The following is a 12,091-nucleotide window of genomic DNA, read 5'->3' on the forward strand; positions in this document are numbered from 1 at the left end:
GAAGAATGTGCATGGGAAGTTCTGGATGGTAGCGCTCTTTGTCTGGTCTCACTGACACTGCATTTCCTATGTCCTACTCTCTCTAAAAGGGTTAACGCTCAAGGGTTATCCCTTACGTGCTGAAGGTGGGCAATTTCAGAAAATGTTGATAAAAAGTACACAATTGATGACCGTGTATGTGCTGACCGTGTTGGGACACAAGAGGGGATGTACCTTGCCCAGCCGTTTTCCCACCTGAGAGAATTTGTTGTTGGCTGTTTCTGCTCTTATTGTTTGGTTGTACTGAATACCCTGTGCTGAAGCAGAGAGACAGCAACACATTGTGTTGAAAGTGGAAAAGACCTGCTGAAAGATAAATGGTCCCAAACACTTGGGCTGTAACTGTTTCTGTCCTTGACAGACAAGCTGTCAGGAATAGGAGCAAACTCTAGCTGCATGCGTTATCCCTGGCGGGATGTATTCGGATGCTGCAGCGTGTGGGTGCGTGTACCCAGTGGGGAATAGGAGAAAAATCAAATTCACATTTAAAGCCGGCGAACAGGGACCTAGCCAACTGCAAAGTGTAATCGTGTGATTCTGGATAATTTGACATTGAGTACTGCTGACCGAAAGCTCACCTTTGCAACAGGGCTCTGTACGTGGAGGAAACTGTTCGGAAGTCGATTCTCTTGCCATTTTGGTTTGTGCTTCTGTTCCGTTTGTATTTCGTAGGGCTCTTCACCTGACTAGTTGATCAAACATGACATTACCGTTAACACACGCTACTAATGTGATTATAACAGCAGTGACATCAATGTTTCCTTGCCCTGCAACTACAGTAGCAATGCATTTGTTTACTTCCCCATGCACGCTCTGAAATGTCTGTTACTCAACAGCTCTGAACAGCAAGGGAAGAGAGAGGAGGAGGGGGAAACTCTTACACATTTAAAAATGGCTATAGCTCTGTTTCCCTTATGCATATAATTATGTGGAAATAAAACAACCTCCAAGTCCTCTTCATCTTTTTTTTTTTTTTCCCCCTCAGTCAGTACACTTGTTTTTACCTAAGTGGCAAAAACCTCTTCACACTTTGATATGTCAGGTTGTGTCACATGTTCCCTTCCAAATTAACAGCAGTGCACATCTTCTGCCCCTCTCCCAGCTGGCTGGAGCTAGTGGGTGAGACAGTTATGGAGGCTTTGCCATTAAGTGTTAATTATTTCACAGTAAACCAAACTGTTATTTATAGCACTGGATGAAATGTGGCAAATTAATGTGGTTTTCAGAAAACTTTAAGTATCAAGAGGTATGTGTAGGGGTGATTAAATATCTGAAGCGTTGAGATGACCGAACAGATTTTGTACTACCCATCATAACTGATGTTAATCAGCTTAAAAATTGTAAAAACCATGAAATAGTCCATTCAGTTATTGTCTGATCACTAGTGTTTCCAGCTGGCTCATTATTATTTTAAGCATATTGTTTTTAGGAAACAAGATGTAGAATTTTTTTTAATACCTGGTTTTATTCTAAATAAGGTGAATATATGTATGTGTTTATATATAAATATACAATAAGATTTGTATACACTCAAATGGGTGTTTTCTAGCCTGACAGAACTGAAAAATAAGCGGAGCAATGATTATCAGTATTGAATTTGATTTGTAGTTGTAGTCACAGATGTGTTGGCTTTGGTTCGATATTGCATGTATTGTTTATTGTGTGTCAGCAAACGCAAAACCCTAAAGATATAGACCCCACCTTTTCCTATTCCTGTGGTGCCTGATAGAAAGGAATGATATCCTGGCCTTGCTCAGCTCCGTGTGGAATTTTGCAGTTGGTTTTGACGGAGTCAGAAATATGCTGGCAGATTAGCATTTGAATTTGTAACAGCATGATGTTATTAAAGTTGAGAGAGATATTAAAACAGTAAAAAGGGTAAATTGGTTACAGTGGAATACCTAGAGACCATATTTTTCTAACTATTTACTTGTTTGCTCTGAAGTTTGGTGATGATTTTATTTCTATTCGGTGTTTGTGCTCATGTCCCAACTCAATTTTAACCAGCTTGCTGTCTTTTAATGTAAGGTAGTGTTTCAAAGGTGAACTCTGAAATATCACCTGTGACTGAGATGCAGTGCATCAGGTAGATATAGATCACCTGTAAGTACTTTTTGCAATAAGACAGGTTGTAACATCATGAGTAGTGCTTTTGTTTAAGGCAAAGACAACTTGTTACCATGTTCCTACTTAAGCCGAGAAATTTTTACCATATTGCAAAAATTAGTAATTAAGTAATTAAGTTTGAAAGTATGTTTTTAGTCCAAAATCTATTTAATAGGCTGTTCAAAAAATATTGTGTTGAACAATATTTCAAATCTTTGCCTTTTTGTGTGAAAAAGACTCTGAAGTTACCACTGCTTCGTCAGCAGAAGTGTAATGAATTTTATGGATTAATTCCTACTGCAAGGTAGCATGCTATAGCATGGTCCCAGGAATATTGTCACATCAGACTTAAACATGCAGTATGTTTCTGGATAAGTCATTCTTTATGCAGTTCCTAGTCAGGCAAATTCCCTGAAGATTTATTAAATACTGTCTGTAAGTGGCATGAAAGAAGAGTAACTGGGCAATGAACATCACAGATTTGCTTATTTTCTATTTTCTTCCTTATAAAATGGATTAATAAGAATCAGTGTCTTCATGGTATACCCTCTGTGCATCTTATACCATTTCCCTAAAACAGGCTTAAAATGAGCATTGAAGATGATTCCAGCGTAGGAGGGTCTCGCAGAGATGAAAGGTTAGCCGAGGTCCAAGGATGGACAGTGCTGCTTCCTTGAGATGTCCTTGTGTCATGAGTGCTCAGCTGTACTTTTTCCCCTCCAGGTGAGTGTGAAGTAGAGAGCCTTCAGGCTGCTGTAAGGCAGGCCACATAGATCTGCCCTATGCAGCTCCAGCCCCATTTGTTGGAGGGCCCAGTCTAGGACCGATTTTCTACTGTCTGTTCTATGCAAGGTGATGATCCTTAGATTGTTGGTAATGTGACAAGCACTTGGCCCCATTTGTGTGTTTATAAACAGCTCAAAGGTGGGATTGTTGGGTTTAATTGTACAACTGATGCTATTTCTAACACTTGAAACTGGCAGGGTCCTTTAAATGACAAATTTGGGGGCAGCATTAGGGAATACAGAATCACTGTAACAAGTGTATTAAACCTGCAGCATGAGCAGGCCATATCTTGCTTCTTGCCTCGCTAGAATAACAGTCTTGCATTGGTAATGTTAATACAAACTCTGGTGGTGGTGTAAGGGAGTTATAAAGAGCAGGCATATTTGCTCTCCACCTGAAGATCTCGCTCTGCTCCGGGTGCGGATGTGCCATTAGATGCTCGCCTGGCTGCTCCCTCCCTGCTGCATGGCACCGCGTCAGGGCTGCAATTGGACATTCAAACATACAGGAAAGTTCCACTGCCGTTTCTCAACAGATGACTTTTTCCCCAGTTTTTCTTTGATGCATGGTGTTTTCTCCTTCCTTCTAAGCATTAATCGTCTGAACTGTGACTTAGTGCGTAATGCGGTTTGTAGACAAACTGCACGGATTGATTTTCCTGGAGTGGGCTGACCAAATGATGAGTGAATTGGAAAGCAGCACACACTTGCTTGTTTGTTGTTCTGCAATAAGCTAGTTTTGTTGGATGAAATATCCTAATATATATTTAGCTAACTTAAAAAAAAAAAAATTACGAGTTACTTTTAATATGCATTGCTAGTATGGTTCATGTAGTTGCACAGCAGCATCTACTCTTGTTAGAGGCATTTTGATAACTTTTAAAATTTTGCCCGAGTGAGAAAATTTGAGCTTTAGCTTGGAGGGGCTCATAACACTGTGTGCTGTTGAGAATGACATTCTTATTTTGAATATTTTGATATATTACTTTGGAATGCTAAAGATATTTACTGGTGTTTTCACAAGTCATTAAATCATACGTAAGGGATACCAATAAGGTGACATTCAGAGTTTCATTGTAGCATAGTTTGAATGTAGATTATGGTTGCAAAAAAGATGTGGAAAAAATTGCTTGTGACTGATTAAGAAACACAAAGGAATGGGAAAAGAAAGAATAATGTTTTATCAAGACAGAAGAAGAGAGAGTCCAGAGTGTTCAAATTTTAAAAAGTGCAGCTAATGCGAAGTAAAATGAGAAGCTCGGAGCACAAAAACTGCCACCTTCCTGTACAGAAACTGTATGTACATAGAAGTATACATGCATACATATGCATGTGTATATGTATATGCATTTGTACAGTCTATGTGATCAAATTAGAAATTAGCAACTCTAGAGCAAGCTGAGAATCTTTACATGGATGACTTTTTCTCTTTTTCCTTGAAACCTGACCATTAATGCCCAATAGGAAATTACTTGAAAACCAGATAGTGTTGATGACTTGATGATCAAGCATGAGTGGTATTGAATATTTGGGTTATAAATGAATCATTTTTAGAAAGAAAGTGCTAATGCTCTGTTCACTTTGGAAAAAAAGATAATTCAGCTTATGAGGGCTGGAAGAAATACATTAGTAACAAATAGATTTTATGTCTTGTGTTCTCCATTGACCTCAAAGAGACAAAATCTCTACTTACCAGGGAAAAGTCCTATTAGGTAATTAACTTATTATGACCAAGATATATATGTGAGAAAAGAGCATCTCAGAGAGAAGATAGTAGAACTGTAATATTTTGTCTCAAACCAGTAATAGCCAACATCTTCTTGCAAAGGTACAAATGTACAAACCTTTGATGTAATACACCATCTGTATTTATGTTTTTAAGTGCAAAGGATGAAAGAATCCTCCTGAACTTATGAGTGTTAAAACTTATGCACATCCGCTTCAGGATTATGATGCTTTTTGGGTATTATGGTATTTTATGTAACACCTGAGTAAGAAAATGTTTTGGTTTTCATGAAATACAGCAATGTGTTTACCAAGTGCTAGGGAAAAAAAGCGCCCTTTGTATGAATAGCTTCTTCTGCATTTATTCCATATTGGGGTAAACTTGAACTCATGGAGAAAATTTTATTTGCTATTCAGTATCCATTTCAGTGGTGAGTTGTGTTGCTGTGAACCCTATTAAATGAATACCCAACAAAGTCATTGCGATACCTACAGCAAAAATAAACAAGGTCTTGATTAAGTTGTACTCTTCATGGAAACTATATATGATGTAGTCAGGTAACCTGCAGTGCATGTTTCTTATATAGCTCTTACAATTAATGCACTCCTGAACATACTATCATCACCTCCTTTGTGAGATAGGTGTATATAAATGGGCTTAAAAATAAGTTTACAACCAATCTCCATTCTAATGACTTGGTTTTTTTTTCTACTGCAATGCCATTCTGACACACTTAATAGGGACAATAACTGAGTGGGAGTTCAGTGAAGTCTTGGTATCAGTGAAGAGAAAAGGAAAACACTGGGCACACAGAAATACATCAATATATGTTTCTAGTGACTGATACAGCATAATTCAGCTTGGCTGCAGCGACCATGAAACAGTGAAGTTTAAGATCCTTAGGTCAGTGAGGAGGGCACACAGCAAGTTCACTACCCTGCTCATCAGGAGAGCTGACCTTGGCCTCTTCAGGGATCTGCTCAGTAGAGTACTGTGGGATAAAGCCCTGGAGGGAAGAGGGGTCCAAGAAAAACTGGTTGATACTCAAGATTGCCTCTTCCACGACCAAGAGCAATGTATCCCAAAAGAGAAGTCAGGCAAAAATGCCAGGCGGCCTATGTGGATGAACAAGCAGCTCCTGGACAAAGTCAAAAAAAAAAAAAGGAAGCCTACAGAGGATGGAAGCAAGGATAGATAGCTTGAGGGGAATACACTGAGGTTGTCCAAGCAGCCAGGGATAGGGTTAGGTAAGGTAAAGCCCTGATAGAATTAAAGCTGGACAGGGACATCGAGGGCAACAAAAAAAAACCTTCTGTAGGTATGTGGGTGATAAAAGGAAGACTAAGGAAAATGTGGTTCCTCTCCAGAAAGTGGTTTCCCAGGACATGGAGAAGACTGAGGAACTCTGTTACTTTTTTGTTAGGTACATGAGTTGGCAATGTGCGCATGTTCTTGCTTCCTCTGGGGGCTTCTTTTTTGTGTTTGAATTTGTTCAAAAGCTCCTTCCACTAGACTAGATTGCACAAAGCCTCATTCAGCCTGGCCTTGAATTCTTCAAGGAATGGGGTATCCACAATTTCTCTGGACAACCAGTTGCAGTCTTTCCACCATCCTCACAGTAAAGAATTTATTCCTAATCTAAACTTTTCTAACTCTAAACCTCTTTCAGTTTGAAGCTATTCCCCCTTTTCCTATCACTGCGTGCCCTTGTAAAATGTCCCTCTCCAGCTCTCTTGTAGCCCCTTTTAGGTACTGGAAGACTGCTATAAACTCTCCCCAGAACCTCCTCTTCTCCAGGCTGAAAAGCCCATCTCTCAGTCTGCTATAGCAGAGATGATGTTCCCCTGGTCACTCCTGTGCCCCTTCTCTGGACCTGCTCCAACAGGTCCATGTCTTTTCTGCGCTGAAGCCTCCAGAGCTGAAGTTGAGTAGTCTTCATCCTTGTAGGTTTTTAAGACCCTCTTGAGCAACATGGTCTGACCTCAAAGCTGGCCCTGCTTTGAGCAGTAGAGCGGACTACAGACAGACTTTCTGAGGTACCTTCCAACTTGAACTGTCCTAGGGTTGTATGATCCTTTCAAGCATGTATTCTTGAGAGTCTTCTATGGGAATGAGCACTGGCTGGCTTGTTGTTATACACTCTTAATGTGTGCTAGACAGGTAAACCAAAAGGATGGAGGCACAGAACTGGGACTGGGACTGCGTGAGAATCTGTTCCCAGTAGTCCTAATCATCCTTAAATTTTACATCCACAGTTCCTACACAATACTCCTGGGTAAGGTGAGGTGTGCACCTGAAGTGGCACCCGGCAGTGCACCACTAGAGCAGAATGATCACTGTGCTCGTGCATGGAGGATGAAGCCTTCTCAGATCATAGTAGCCTGAAGGTTGAAGACAACAATTGCAATATTCTTATAGCCTGTTTAATTCTTACACCTCTGTGGGGACTCCAGCACACTTCTAGGAACTGGAAATTAATTCAGTTACATTGCTCTGACTATAATATAATCATGCTGGGCATACTCTTGTGTAGTATAGTTTTTTTCTGCAATCTGATCCAATTTTTATCTTTGTGTTTGTTTTCAGCTGTACAAAGCCTGTCACATTAACTGCCATGCCCATACAGGTAGTTGGTACAGTAGGATTTTCAGGTACTGCCTGGCATAAATATAAACTATGGCTTTGAAGAGAAAATCTCATGGGAATGGCATGCTTCAACACCAAACTTGTCATCTCATACCTAGGCTACTCACATCTTATGTTTAGGTGAAGAGCAGATTACTAACTAGAGAAAAATGCAAATGCAAAAGGCCGTTGTAGCTTTTCTTCCCAGGTAGAAAAACCCTTCTCCTCAGTGCTCGGAGTTGTGCTGCGATACCCACCTGCCTGTCTGAATGGTGGGCAGACTCAGGGGAGAGCAGGGAAGCTGCACAAGGTGGTAGTGGATCCCCTTTATTCAGGCATTCCATTATGCGCCCAAGTGTAGTCTGAATTTACAAGATGGAGCTATCAAGGGTGATTATTTTCAGTGCAAATCCAAGATAAAGGAGAGCTGCAGTGCATCTGTTGTCAGGGGTTTAAACAGTGATTCTCTCATGTTAGTATACAGGCTCACTGCCACCCCCCACCTTATTAAACACATGAAAAGCCACACTTCTATAACTCAGTTGGTTTTTTTTCACTTGGAGATGTATCAAAAATGATGAAAACATTTTGAGCCTGGGAAAAAACTTGCATATTTGAATGCATAAACTGCTATTTTTGAGAATTCTGAAGTGACGTTAATTTTTTCTCTCATGTGGGCTTACAAGCCTGGAGAGATTTTAAATTAAAAGTGGAAGAGAAACTTGCTTTTTACTTGAGTTCATGAAAGCTGTTTTAGTTCTGAAACTAAATTATGTATGAAGCAGTAAGGTCCTGTATTGTCTATTAAATTCACATGGCAATTCCCTTTTTAAAATTTTACACAGTATTCAGGTGAATAGATAGTATATGCAATGTATTTATTACAGACTTCTATGAACCTGCTGCTGTTAGGAATTAAATGTTTTGACTGTTCCTGTCCCAGGAACACGACATTGACACGAAATTCATTTAGCTTGAGTCTGCATGTTGGAAGTGCTGTGAATTCCAAGGATAAACTTGTGATTGTATTATGAAATAGTATTACCTTTACTATCAGCCAAGGGTTTCTTGTCTTGCTTTTGGCCACACAAACAAGGTCAGCGGGAAGGAGGGTAGAGCACAACAGAGGAAGCCGGGACTGGCTTGGAAGACACTGCAGTCACTATTGTGAGTCATTCTCTTTTAATCACGTAGGTAAAATCCTATGGGCATGTGGGATGATACATAAAGGAAGGCAGAATTTTGCTTGCTGTGGAGGAGCTGTTCATTTGTTACAAACATTCAGCTGACTTCAATGGAGAAGTGCCAATTTCTGTTAGCACAGCTTTGGATCTGAGGACACATATATGCGTTAATAAACAGTTGGAGTCCTTCTTCAGGCTGCAGAAAGTAGCAACCAAGTAAGTGATGCAGCTAGGATGACATCCAGCCACCTCTGTTGCTCTTCAGCCTGTGTAGCCAAGAACCCTTTCTTGAGCTGATTTGGCAATGATTGACATACAGAACTTAAAACTAGTAACATTTATTAATGTGTAATTAATGTGTGTTCTGTACAAAATGTTGCTAAATTAAAATGCAAACGGTTGTCTCATGAAATAGAAATGCTCATGATAAATGGTTGAAACATACAGCTATGTAATGTGTGCCTTTGGTTCAGCAGATTTCGTGAAAGAAGGTAAAAGAATCAGTGCTCCTGAGAACCTCTGTATGAACCAAAATGCAGTCATTCTTGGATAAGCTTATGGATATTCTGCTACTATTTGAAGAATGTCAGCTAGGCAAACTAGGCTTCTTATACACACTGTGGTCCTCTGGATGATTAGAAGAATCAAACGGTTCTTGTGATAACTGTAAAAATAACTTAAAGCCTCTTGAGATTCAGTAAGAAGGTGGTTCACTGAAAGGCAGCATCCTGGATGGGATGTACCAGTGGCAGCTGTGCTTTGGGGGGTGGGAAAAGTTTTGCAGGATACCTTGCTAGTAGCTGGAAGAAAAGATTAATATACAGTGTAGCATGGATGGATGGATGGATGGATGGATGGATGGATGGACAGATGTCAGGCAAATCCTCTGGAGAGGTGCAAACCCCAGGTGCATTTCTCATGGGAAGAGGCACTTTGAAGACAGAAGAGTATACCTGATAGATGCTCCCCAGTGTCTGGCGAGGAGTGGAACTGCAGAGCTGTGACGTCAGGACATGCTGTACTGTGGCAGTCACTCTTTGATGCAGTCTTGAAAGCAAGCTCAGATGCACAATACGACATTTAGAGTGATGTGCCTTATCAAACAACCTGATATTGTGACCCAGCATGTAGCAATCTGTTTACTGGATATTTTATTAAATAACATTTTGGTCTGTGTAGTAAAATTGTTTCTTAATTTGCCCTTTTTAAATTAGCTGTTGTTTGAATTAAGCCTGTGAATAACCTTTGTTTTACACTCCTGTGATTCCTGCACTGGTACTGTAACTTCATTTCTTTTTGACCTACATTTGTATGAGTAGAGCAGTTGCTTAAACTGTGAAATCCATTTATTTTTCTCTTACCATTTCAGAAAGTAGGTAGTTTCAGAACTCTTATGTTGTAAGTGTGTAATGTTGTTCTCATAACTGGCTGGATGGTGTGTACTCCTTGATTTCAGTTCCAACACAATCTCTTCATGCTTTTATATCCTAACATGCAGCCCTATAGCCACCTACCAGTCTCGGCTTCCTCTCACCAGAGCTGTTCTGCTGGAAACCTTTGCTGGATTTCCTTTCTCCTGTGTAAGCAGCAGGTTTTGTGCCCTGATAGGGGACAGACTGAAAAATGCAAAATTATCATCACCGCTGAGCATCACAGGAGAGGAGAATAAGCACTTTCAAAGCAGAAAGTGACTACATTTTTCTTTCCCTTGCTGTAATAGTAGCAGATGGCACTTGTGGCCCAGAATAATTTGTCCTTTGAATAATGGTCCTTGCTAAAGAAAGCTTGATTTTGCTTTTTCCCATGTGTAAAAAGTTAATTTCTAAAAATTTAAACCCACATGTAAATTTTCTTATTTACCTGCATTTTGCTGGCTTCTTTTTTACCAATTATAATGGTTCTGTTTTCAAAAACATTCTGTGTAATATCTGTTACATTAAGGTTTGCACCAAGAGGATTTGTTAGTGTGAATTTAAAGAGATCTTACACAAACGCACATATATGCACGCATTTATTACCAGTGATGCTTGAATTGAAAGTGGCCTGTTATACCTTGATTTCCTTGTTTTGCTTAATTTTAGGTCACAGTTTATTACGTCTTATTACACAGTTTATGAGCTGGGTCAGTGCCCCAGAAATGAAGGGTGAAACCACTTTGTTTGCAAAAGGAGCTCCTGGAACTCCTGAGAGTGTGAAGTTTCTATGGCTTTTCATTACACTTATGCCAACAGGAATGAGACTGGAAATAAACTCCATTGCAAATTAAAGGCATTCCTGAATTAACTTTCTTGATGGGCTTTATCTCTGGTCAAGATGGTGGTCCACCCATGCCTGTCTCCTTTCCTTCTCAGCACCTTGGGTAAAGGATTCTCTCTTCCAAGAGAATCCTCAGCTTTGATATGTGGAATGCCCTTATTTTGATGCTGAAGCACCATAGAAACTGTAGTGTTACCACCAACACTGAGATTTGGAAAGTCACTTGATTTTCACCTGACCTGGACTTGTTCAGCTATCTATGTATCTATAAATTTTATAATTTGATATAAAATGCAAATGATAAAATCCTAATATACAGTTTTATATTAAAAAGCAGTACAAAGACATATGTGTACAGAAACCTATATCAGGAAATTAGGAATAATTAAGGAGAGGAGAAAGGAAGAGTTTGTTTTAGATTGCTTGTTAGGTACATCACTGAAATACTATATTGCTTTATTATTTAAGGACTTTTGTCCTTAGTTAAGGACAAAATGAATAAATAAAAGTAAGAATAAACAATATTTCTTCCATTAAGAAAGGTTTTCTGTCTCAGGGAGTTAACCAAAGCATAAAAATATTTCTATAAACATCTTACAAAAAAAACCTTGCCCTTTTGCACGGTTAGCACTATTGCAAGTTTTTTCTGTTTATATTTGAGGGGGGTTTATTTTTTATTTTAACTGTGCAAGACCTACTGGGAAAGGCCTAGTCAATCGTAGAGAAAATTATTGATTTTCCTGTAAGTTTAAGTGCACTGGTGTGGAAAGGATGGTCTTACGCTTCTAAAATATTTTTCGAATGTAAACAGCAGTCGACTTTGACCAGCCTGCATTTGTGTTTGCTCAAGACCCAGCACCCTGGAGGCAGAAAACTGAAGTAGTAGGAATAATACAGTATCACTGTAAAAATAGAACAAAGACTGTAATAACAGAAATAATATTCAGCCTCTAAACTGTAAATACAAAAACTACGTACACCATGTTGTCCAAACACTTTACAGAAAAGATGGGTGTTAGTCCCCCTGCTTTAAAGGAGAGGAAACTGAAGCTGAGGAGGCTGGTGGCACTTCTTGAATTCACTATTCTTCCTAGTGGAAGAATTAGGCTTACAAACTGACTCTCTGTATCCCAGTCCAGTGAGCTGCCCTTGAAACTGCTCTGGGATAAGATAATGATGTTGGTGATTACTGTGTTTTGATCTGAGAATGTAGTGGTAATGGATTGCATATCATACCCTATCATTTTATGTAATTTTCCAAACATTTATAAATAATTCAAACTTCAGGTTGGATGTGGCACATCAAAGTTTATCTTGTCACATCCTCTTGTCTTTTTGCATCAAAGGAACATTGGAGACAGTGCTGACAT

At 39.4% G+C, this 12,091-nt stretch overlaps 1 protein-coding gene across 2 annotated transcripts in view; it reads left to right on the forward strand.

The window, feature by feature from the left end:
• ZBED1 (zinc finger BED-type containing 1) overlaps positions 1–12,091 on the forward strand; it is a 53,267-nt gene that overhangs the window by 1,167 nt on the left and 40,009 nt on the right. Inside the window, exon 2 of one of the 2 annotated variants that reach the window (XM_048324015.1) lies at positions 2,726–2,868. The exons of the other annotated variant lie outside the window; for it this stretch is intronic. The gene's annotated coding sequence lies outside the window, so the exon portion shown is untranslated. The remainder of the gene's footprint in view (positions 1–2,725; positions 2,869–12,091) is intronic. 2 annotated transcript variants of the gene reach the window in all.

The sequence above is a fragment of the Corvus hawaiiensis genome, chromosome 2 (genome assembly GCF_020740725.1).
Source record: "Corvus hawaiiensis isolate bCorHaw1 chromosome 2, bCorHaw1.pri.cur, whole genome shotgun sequence".
Classification (NCBI taxonomy): domain Eukaryota; kingdom Metazoa; phylum Chordata; class Aves; order Passeriformes; family Corvidae; genus Corvus; species Corvus hawaiiensis.